We start from the raw sequence: 11,056 nt of genomic DNA on the forward strand, positions 1-11,056 counted from the left end.
CACACCCGGCGTTACTCAGGGGTTACTCCTGGCTGTCTGCTCAGAAATCACCCCTGGCAGGCACGGGGGACCATGTGGGACACTGGGATTCGAACCAACCACCTTTGGTCCTGGATCGGCTGCTTGCAAGGCAAATGCCACTGTGCTATCTCTCCAGGCCCCGAGTCCCTCTCATTCTAACCTCCTTTCCTCTTCTCTTTCTTTTAAAGTCATTGTCAGAAGGCTTATTAAGCTCTTATTGCTAGTTGATCATTCTGTTACTCGTTTTGTTTCTGATCATTAGGTGGCTTCAGATACATATTGGTGTCAAAATTGGTATGTTCCTATGGAAATGACAGTATTTTTTTTAAATGGAGTTGTCCAGAATTTCTCAACTCTATTGACAATACTACAGTTTTTCTGAATCATGGTTTCAGCTACCAGCCCTTCTGGAAGTAAAAGAAAGCAAAGGTGCCCTCTACCTTTATTCCAGTGCAAGAAGAGAAGTGACGGTTTGGAACATGCAATTGGCAGGGAATAAATGCCCTTTGGAATTATTCAGCCTCATATTCTAGAGTATCCTCTGACTGCTGAGGAGTCTCCCAGAAGGGGCATGAAGCATGCAGTGAGTTCACTCGTCAGAACTTTGACCTAACATCTCTGTGAACAGCTTCAGTGCTCCAACGGTTGGTTGTTCAGTAGTGAACTATTTAGTTTCTTAGGTGTTAAAGTTTTTCTTCTGTGTTTCTTTGTAGTTAACATCTAATTTCAGTGCCTTGTGGTCTGTAAATGTAGTTTGTACAATTTCTATCCTCTTGACTTTATGGATATATGTTTTATGGGCCAGCATGCGGTCTACCCTGTAGAACGACCCATGTGCATTGGAGAAGAATGTGTATGCAGTTTTCTAGGGATGGAATGACATATATATATATATATATATATGTGTGTATACGTATGTATATATATATATATATATATATATTCTACTAGTCCTTCCTGATGAATGCTTTCAAAGCTATAAGGTTGTTTTTCAGTCTGTGAAGTTTATGTACTGTTGTTCATCTGTGAAGCTGTGTATCTCTCTTTCAACTCTGAATAAAATTTTGGCTGCCTAAAGTATTCTTTTTTTAATATTGTTTCTCTTTATTTAAACATCTTGATTATAAATAATTGTGATTAGGTTTCAGTCATGTAAAGAACACCCCCCCTTCACCAGTGCAACATTCCCACCACCAATGTCCCAAATCTCCCTCTATCTCACCCCACCCCCACCTGTACTCTAGACAGGCTTTCCAGTTCTCTCATTCATTCACATGATTATGGTAGTTCTCAGTGTAGTTATTTCTATAACTGCACTAACCACTATTTGTGGTGAGCTTCATGAAGTGAGCTGGAAGTTCCAGCCCTCCACTCATTGTCTCTGAGGATTGTTGCAAAAATGACATTTATTTTTCTTAAAACCCATAGATGAGTGAGACTATTCTGTGTCTCTCTCTCCCTCTGACTTATTTCACTCAGCATATTTTCCATATACATTCATGTATAGGAAAATTTCATGACTTCATCTCTCCTGACGGCTGCATAATATTCCAGTTTATTTAGCCATTCGTCTGTTGAAGGGCATCTTGGTTGTTTCCAGAGCCTGGCTATTGTGAATAGTGCTGCAATAAATATAGGTGTGAGGAAGGGATTTTTGTATTGTATTCTTGTGTTTTTAGGGTATATCCCTAGGAGTGAAATAGCTGGGTTGAATGGGAGCTCGATTTCCAGATTTTGGAGGAATCTCCATATCATTTTCCATAGGGGTTGGACTAAACAGCATTCCCACCAGCAGTGGATGAGTTCCTTTCTCTCCACATCCCCACCAGCACTGATTTTTCTCATTCTTTGTGATGTGTGCCAATCTCTGTGGTGTGAGATGGTATCTCATCATTGTTTTGATTTGCATCTCCCTGATGATTAGTGATGAGGAGCATTTTTTCATGTGCCTTTTGGCCATTTGTATTTCATTTTTATCAAAGTGTCTGTTCATTTCTTCTCCCCATTTTTTTTGATGGGATTAGATTTTTTTTCTTGTAAAGTTTTGTCAGTGCCCTGTATATTTTGGATAAAGTATTCTTAATGAAGCATTCATTTTGTATAGTTTCACCACTATATCCTACCACTTCCTTTAAGCACGAAGTGTTGATTGTGATAAATCTGCTGTAAATTTTAAGTTTGCTTCTTTGTATGTCATTTCCCTTTTTAATCTTGCTGCTTATAATATTCTGTATTTACCTGTGGTTTTCTACACTATGACTAGAATGTGCCTTGGGATGCTTTTCTTTATTGGTTTATTTATTTATTGGTTTGTTTGTTTTTGGGTCACACCCAGCAGTGCTCAGTTGTTACTCCTGACTCTGCTCAGAAATAGTTCCTGGAAGACTCCGAGGACTATATGGGATGCCAGAAATCAAACCCAGGTCTGTCCTGGCTCAGCCACAAGCAAGGTTGAGCACACCCTACCACTGTGCTATCTCTGCAGCACATTTTATATAGATCTCTTTTACCTTATACTCTTCAGGTATTCAAGATATGGGTGCAAGCATTCTTCAGCTCTGGGAATTTCTCAGCCATAATGTCTTTGAATGTTGCTTCCTTGTGGGTGTTTTCTTCCTGGCCCTTGGGACCCAAATGATTCTCATATTGTTCTTGATAATTTTTTCCCAAATGTCTATTGTTGTCTAATCATTTATTTTGAGAATTTTCCCCCACCTTCTGTTCATTTATTTTAAGACTCCTCTCCAGTATCTTCTGCTGAATTGAGGCGTTATGCAGCTTATTTTCCAGTTCACTGATTCTGTCCTCAGCAGCTATTACTCTGCTGGTGAGGCTTTCCAGTGATGTTTTCCTTTTACCTACCATATTTTTCAGCCAATATTTCTGTTTTATTTTTATTTCTGTTTTATTTTATTTTATTTTTGGTTTTTGGGTCACTTCTGGCAGTGCTCAGGGTATATTCCTGGTTCTACACTCAGAAATTGCTCCTCGCAGGCTCAGGGGACTATAAGGGATGCCGGAATTTGAACCATCGTCCTTCTGCATGCAAGGTAAGTGCCTTACCTCTATGCTATCTCTCTGGCTCCTGTTTGAAGTTTTCTCATTTATACTCTAATATCCTCTTGAGTGCTATAGGTTTTATGTTCCATGGTTTCTTTGAATTCTTTGAACAGCCTTTACATTTCCTCTCTAAAAATCCTGATTAGAGAGGTTTCGTAGGTGGCTGATGTTGGTTGGGCCTTCAGAACTAGCATCTTCATTCACAGTATTATGAGTTTCTGCACTGTTTTCCCAATGAAGCCTTCATAACATAGTGATATTTTTAATGTGGTGGGACTCCTTCAGTTAAAAAAAAAAAGCATGGCTGGCCAGAGAGGGGAGAAGAGTAGCCACACTCTTATCTGAGTTCATACACCTCTGTTCAATTCAAAATGGCACTTTTTAAATTCAATCACTACTCACAATCCACAGCCACTCTGGCTGCTGTTGGTCAACAGTTCATTATTTTTCTCCCAGCTGTGCTCCTGACTAGGCTTACTTATTTCAATTCAATTCAAAATAGTCTATTGCTCTTAGTTTTATTATAAAAATGTTAACAAGGTAACATCAAGTGCTAACTGTACAGTACTAGAATTTTTTATTCATTCTAGTTTTTATAGACCACAGCTAATGGTGTCATGCATGTTACTCCCACCAATACTCATAAAACCATGTGGTGGCCTGTGGTGATGCTGCTCAGGTCTTCTGTATAAACTACACATCTGAGATATCTGGCTCCCATTTGATATATTATTTTCTTCTCAGTTTATGAAAATTTAAAATATTTTATTGCGGGGCTAAAGAGATAGCACAGTGGTAAGGCCGCCTTAGATGCAGAAGGACAGTGGTTCGAATCCCGGCATCCTATATAGTTCCCCAAGACTGCCGGGGGCGATTTCTGAGCGTAAAGCCAGTAGTGGGTCCTGAGCACTGCTGGGTGTGACCCAAAAAAACAACAAAAAAATTTTTTTTATTTAACATATAAATTGTATCACTTTGTATAAAAATCAAAAAATCACTTTTATATACAAAAATAATTCAGATGGTTTAGATACACTGGAAAAATCAGAACCAGAGGGAGATAGAGAATAGAGAGTAAGACACTTGCCTTTTTGTGGTGGAAGATGCAATTCCATTTCATATCTTAATATCACATATGATCCTCTGAGCACCACCAGAGTTCATTCCTCAGAACAGAGCCAAATGTAGCCCCTAGGCACTACCTGATATGTCCCAAACTCCTACTCCAAAATAAAATAAAATCAAAATTCATGGGAATTTTTCTCTCTTGGTGGTACTGATTGTTTCTGAGCAAATAGGGGTCATTTATTATATTTCAGAGACCAATTATTTTTAAAACTATAATTTAAAAATGGGGAAAGATGCTCTAAGTGTATGAGCAAAACCGAGCTTACAATAAGTCAGCAAATAATATGAATAGACTATAATTCCCTAATTTTTATAGCAATATCATTAGTATTACAGTACTTGCCCAACTCTAAATAGACATGATAGTAATTAACATAAACTAAGTAAAAGACTGCAGGGGTAATTCATCAAGATGCAGTATGACCCATAAGTTTTGCAATGCTGGAGAAAGCCATGACAGATTTGGTGCTGATTCTGCCCCTTCACGGCTACTCTCTCCCTGGCTAAAGAGAATCAGTTCTGGCCTGCTCTATCTCTCATTACTGTGATGACGGCCCTATCCAGATGCTAAATACTCAAGAGACACTCCAATCCAGTGTTAAAGACTATGAACACTTCATCCCCAAAGAATGTAGCGTACCAAAAGAAAACAGACCTTCTTCTGACACAGTAAAACAGTGAAGGTGTGTGATAAATCAGGCATCAAGTGAGTTCATAGAGGCTGCAGGAGGGGCCACAGATTTTGAAAGGTGCTCTGGCTCTCATAATGAGTCCCAAAGGACTCTGCTTTCCAAAAAATGTTATGCACTTAAAAATAATAGTAATATTGGTAATTCCTATTAAAACACACCAGTAGAAATCAATAAAACTCTTCAAATATAAAGTATTATAATAAGCTATTAGATAGTTAAGAGGACTTGTGTGTTTGTGTGTTTTAAGAAGAAGGAAAAAAGATTTTCCTAAATGAGCTATTTATTTTGAGCACATGGATGGACAGAGATATTTTGTCCTTATTACACTGGTTTCTTTCATTGTTTTTCCCTAAATCTTTTAATTTCTTTCTCTTGTGCTCACTATACATGTTTTTTAATATTCACAAGACAAAGGATACCAGCTTTAAAAACTTTGTAAGGTTATACAAAATTTGTAAAAAATAAAGCTTATTTATATCAAATAAAATATAAACCTTTTTCACCCAATAAATTTGTATATAAACTAGATTTGCTTTCCCATTAAAGACTCAAGATGATTTTAACTAAAGTATATTAAAAATGTTTTCTACAATAACTAGTACCTAATTTACTGACGAGCAAATACTTGGTAAATCACAGTGACTCAATAAATTTTCAATACAAAATAATTTGTTTCAAATCAACTGAAAATGTATACTGAAACGTGTATTATGTCTCTTTTCAATTTACTATAAATAGCTGTTTATTTTGCTAAAGCAATATGTAATTTCAGTATGCTGTTTTCAATATTTTTTTACAAATTGTCTAAAATAAATATGTAAGATTAGCATACATCTTGATGAATTTAACATATATTAGATTTATGACTCACTAGTCAAATCATAACCTGGCTGCTGTAAATATGAAAACATTATCTTTTTATAACTAATAATGTATTAACTCTAGTTTGGCACCATGATTTACAAAGTTGCTGACAACAGAGATATAATATAATGGAAGAAAGGAAGAAAGAAAAAAGAAAGAAAGGAAGAAAGAAAGAAGGAAGGAAGGAAGGAAGGAAGGAAGGAAGGAAGGAAGAAAGAAAGAAAGAAAGAAAGAAAGAAAGAAAGAAAGAAAGAAAGAAAGAAAGAAAGAAAGAAAGAAAGAAAGAAAGAAAGAAAGAAAGAAAGAAAGAAAGAAAGAGAAAGAAAGAGAGAGAAAGAAAGAAAGAAAGAAAGAAAGAAAGAAAGAGAAATAAAGAAAGAAAGAAAGAAAGAAAGAAAAAGAGAAAGAAAGAAAGAAAGAAAGAAAGAAAGAAAGAAAGAAAGAAAGAAAGAAAGAAAGAAAGAAAGAAAGAAAGAAAGAAAAAGAAAGAAAGAAAGAAGAGGAAAGAAAGGAAGGATGGAAGGAAGGAAAGAAGCGTAGGAAGGAAGGAAAGAAGCATAGGAAGGAAGAAGGAAGGAAGAAGGAAGGAAGGAAGGAAGGAAGGAAGGAAGGAAGGAAGGAAGGAAGGAAGGAAGGAAGGAAGGTAGGAAAAAGGCAGGCCAGCAATGTTTCAGTTTTATATAGTCAAATCTCTTCTGAAGAGATTACCGTATATAATCGAGTATAAGCCACCCCCTCCCCCAATTTTACCCTAAAACCTGGGAAACCTTAGTAACTCGAATATAAATTGAGGAGAGGGGCCGGAGAGATAGCATGGAGGTAAGGCGTTTGCCTCTCATGCAGGAGGTCATCGGTTCGAATCCCGGCGTCCCATATATGGTCCTCCCGTGCCTGCCAGGAGCAATTTCTGAGCCTGGAGCCAGGAATAACCCCTGAGCACTGCCGGGTGTGACCCAAAAACCACAAAAAAAAAAAAAAAAAAATTGAGGAGGAAAATGCAGCAGCAATGGTAAAGTTCAAAAATAAAAATATATATCCAAAACAATTACAATAATTGAGGAACAAGTAGGTTAAATGTTTTTCAATATTTACTGCTAAAGAAAAACGGTAAACTTAAAACAATAACTTTAAAATATTAAATACAGTGCAGAAAACCGTAGCTTAATGGGTATCAAGCTAAATCACAAAGCTTAAAATCCTTCAAAACTGAATTCCTCCTCCTCATCATCTCTAAGTCCAACAGAACTTCAGCTGTATCTGATGTGAGGGTATCAGCATAGACATTGTCATCATCAATGAGTTTGCAGATACCATCACTGCTGACAGTCTCGGACAAAGCGCAGAATATTGTGGGTTAAATAGTCCAGTGGCATCCAGTTCAGTTCAGCTGCCTACCTCTTCAGCTCAGCTGCGACTTGTGGACTGAGCTGAAGCACCGCCCCCTCCAGCAGAAGCAGAAGACAACTGGAGACTGTGCATTTGATTCAGTGTGCAAGGAAAATACTCTGCTTATAATCAAGTATACAGGTAATAAAAACATAGATTCCTCGTGCACAATCCAAGGGATTCAATGTCAATATATCTAAAATGGAGTCCTTGATGCATAATATTTACTATGAATACCCAGGAGGAAAAACTGCCCTCAAAGACCAGAACATTCCATTACTCTCAACAGTAAAGTTAATTTTATTGGAAAATCCCTGAATAGATTTCAACTGAAGAAGAATGGATTTAGATGATTATCTAATTTTGAAATGACGTTTTCAATATTTAGAATTTTAATTTGTCCTTCATTTTTTAAAAATTATTTTTAGTGCTCGCTAAAATTGGAATGATACAGAGAAGAATAACATGGCCCCTGCACAAGGATGACATGAAAATTTGAGAAGCGGTCCATATTTTTTTTTAAATTTATTTTAAAAAAACATGAAAAAAAAAAACACCATGGTTTGGGAGGGCCAGAGAAATAGCACAGCTGGTAGAGCACTTGCCTTGCATGTGGCCTATCCCAGTTCAATCCCTGATATGATTCAATTACATATGGTCCCTTGAACCCCACCAGGAGTGATCCCTGAGCAGTAGTATAGCCCCTTAAAAAAATAAAAAATAATAATTTAAAAAGTTATTGATAGTGGAGTTTTAGACATATAATGTTTTGGCACTAATCCTATTACCACTCCACTAGCACTCCCAAGTTCCTTACATCACACACACACACACACACACACACACACACACACACACACACACACACACACACACACCCTGCTACCTTGTCAGGTACATTGCAAAGTTTGTGTTATCCTTCTCACCTTCCTTGATTTCTTTGCTTCTTAGTTCTTATACTCAGGACCCCCTTTACTCCATGGAATCTCCTTATCCAGTTATTCTATTTGACACAGATAAGTGATACTCATTCAATATGTCCTTTATCTTAGGAGGGAATTCCAATGGTAAAAGAGTAGATTTTGTGATATTTAATGTACAAATTTAGAAAATATACATCATCCAAATTTCAAATATCTGTGTTATCAAGCCTTCAGGTTTGCTCCTGAAATTTGACTGTATTGCCACCGTAGATTGCAGAATGCCACAATCCATATGCCATATGTCTTTAAAATTTGGGTTGTTTGGGGGCCAGAGTGGTGGCGCAAGCAGTAGGTCATTTGTATTGCATGCACTAATCTAGGACAGACTGCGATTCGATCCCATATGATCTCCCAAGCCAGGAGTGACTTCTGAGCGCATAGCCAGGAGTATCCCTGAGTGTCACTTGGTGTGGCCCAAAAACCAAAAAAAGAAAAAAAAAAGTTGGGGGTGTTGGGGGACCAGAAATACACTTAAGCACTAAAGCACAAATCTTTTATGTATGGCCCTGCGTTTGATTCCTAACACTACACACATCACTCATCACTCTATCCCTTCTAAGGACAGTCTTGGGAGGTGCCCACATAGCACAAACAGGTATGAACAAACCCACCCCACCTCAAAATAATAAACAAGTTTGCGGCATTTTTTCTGCCAAGGACTTTTTCAAATTGACTGTAAATTTTCTACTGCCCCTAGAAAATTATATTAGTATCATTTTTAGTTTGCTTTATTGTTTCTCTGTTTGATTTTTGAGGTTGCCCAGTCAGCTGTCCTCAGAGAACCCTCCTAGCAGACGCAGAGAGTCATATAAGGTGCCAAGGAGCAAACCAGGGTTGGCTGAGTGCAATGCAAGCACCCTACCTACTGTACCATCACTCCAGGCCAGATATTAGTATCTTTTATCTCATTAAGTAAAAATGTCTCCTTACAATATTGAAAGAATGAGAAAACCTAACTCAGAACCAAACCTTCAAATTATACCAAATTTTTACTAATATATTGAGTTTTTTTCCAGTGTTTATCTAGATACAACTTGGTTATCCTGTAATTAGCACCTAGTCTTGTTCTTTAACATTTCTTTTTTTTTTTTTGGTTTTTGGGCCACAACCAGCGGTGCTCAGGGGTTACTCCTGGCTGTCTGCTCAGAAATCTCTTTAACATTTCTAACATCAATAAAAACCATTACAGTATAGTTTTTTCCTTAAAATTTTCTCTCATGAAACTATATTTTGTCATTTTATTTTAAGGAGGGGAAGAAGATGAAGGTGGATAAAGACAAAGAGAATAAGTGTATACTGAAAGATAAAATCGGATTTTTGAGGTGAAATTAAGGTGCTGTAAATACCTATTGGTTTTCAGTGATGACACCTGAAACTTATATAAGGTATGATTCAAAATTACTTAATTAAAATGTTTAAAATATAAAACCAAAATGTATTCTAAAGTTTGCATGATGAAAATACGCAGACGCAGACGCTGTTTAAAAATACATGGGGCCGAAGCGGTGGCTGACTGGTAGGGTATTTGCCTTGCAGGCAGTTGACCCAGGACAGACCTTGGTTAAATCCCCAGGCATCCCATAAGGCCCCCCTATCCAGGAGCGATTTCTAAGCTCATAGCCAGGAGTAGCCCCTAAGAATCATCAGGTATGGCCCAAAAATTAAAAAAATCCATAAAAAATTCTTTTGGCTTTGCTCTCATTTTTTTAAAATAATTTCTTTATTTAAGCACTATGGTTACAAACATGTTTGTAGTTGGTTTTAGTCATAATACGTACACCTCCCTTCAGCAGTGCACTAGAGAAGAATATTTTAAACATATTACAACTCCTTTTAAAAATATTTCTTTAAGAGATATTGTTAAAAGAAAAATGATGGTAAAGAGGACATCAGCATTTTAAGTATGTTGATGTAGATTGTGATTCTGTTATCTATTACTCCATAACAAAATCTCCACAAATTAGTGGCTTAAAATAACAACCACTTATCATTTCTGAATGTAGGCTTGGCTAGGTTCACTTAGATGGCTGCATTTAGCTTCAAGATCAGCTAAGACTGGAATGTCTAAGATGGCGTCACTCATGTGTCTGGCACCTTTGCTAGAGTAGTGGGAATAGTGGGAGGCTAGCTCAGCCCCTCTTTTCTACCTAGTCTTTCATCATTCAGGAGTCTAGTCTGAGCTTATTTATATGAAAGCTAGATCCCTTGAGAGTAAAAATGGAAACAGTCAAGGCTTTTTTAAAGATCCAGATCTAGAAGCAAAAACTAGTCTTGGCACCAGCCTAGATTTGAGGGGAAGGAGAAAGACTGATCTTTAGTGTAGGAACTACCAAATTACACTGTAGAAGGGCATGCAGGGTTCAAGGCATAATTGTGTCTGTAGCATATGAAAAAGTTTCCATAAGATGATTCTTGGAATTGTATATAAAAGTGTTTCCTTAGGATTGTTCTGTAACTTTTGCCCCACCTAACCCTTCCAGGTGGGGCGCTGTGGAGTTGGGAATAAATAGCTTGAGGGACAGGAGTGAGGGGGCCTTCTGTGAAAAGCTGCTGGCTGCAGGAGGATTCTCTGGCTCTCCTTGCCCGATCTTTTAAACCCTATCGTTCTTGTCTGTGTGGATTATTTGCTGCGGATAAATATTACCAAGGTCTTCCCCCGAAAGGGGACAAGGGGATGGGAAGTAATTTCTCATTCTGGGGACTGTTCTTGGATTCACAAATACCCAGCAAAGTTAACAGCGAAGAAACATTGCAAATGGAGCAACCTGATCCTGGTGGTTTGTACTAATTCGATTTCTGATGAGGCGTAAAGGGACCCAAAATTTCTTAGAGGGGTTGTCATTTGTACCAACATATGCATATCCCCTTCCTTTCAGAAGAAGATATCCGGCGATCCATTTTTCATCCTCTTTGATCCAAACC

The 11,056-nt window shown here is 37.5% G+C and overlaps 1 non-coding gene across 1 annotated transcript; it reads left to right on the top strand.

The window, feature by feature from the left end:
* Positions 1 to 7,561: 7,561 nt before the first annotated feature.
* Positions 7,562 to 7,668, top strand: LOC126009695 (U6 spliceosomal RNA). The gene has a single exon (XR_007495913.1). It is a non-coding gene; the product is annotated as a U6 spliceosomal RNA (small nuclear RNA).
* Positions 7,669 to 11,056: the final 3,388 nt, after the last annotated feature.

The sequence above is a fragment of the Suncus etruscus genome, chromosome 5 (assembly GCF_024139225.1).
Source record: "Suncus etruscus isolate mSunEtr1 chromosome 5, mSunEtr1.pri.cur, whole genome shotgun sequence".
Classification (NCBI taxonomy): Eukaryota; Metazoa; Chordata; class Mammalia; order Eulipotyphla; family Soricidae; genus Suncus; species Suncus etruscus.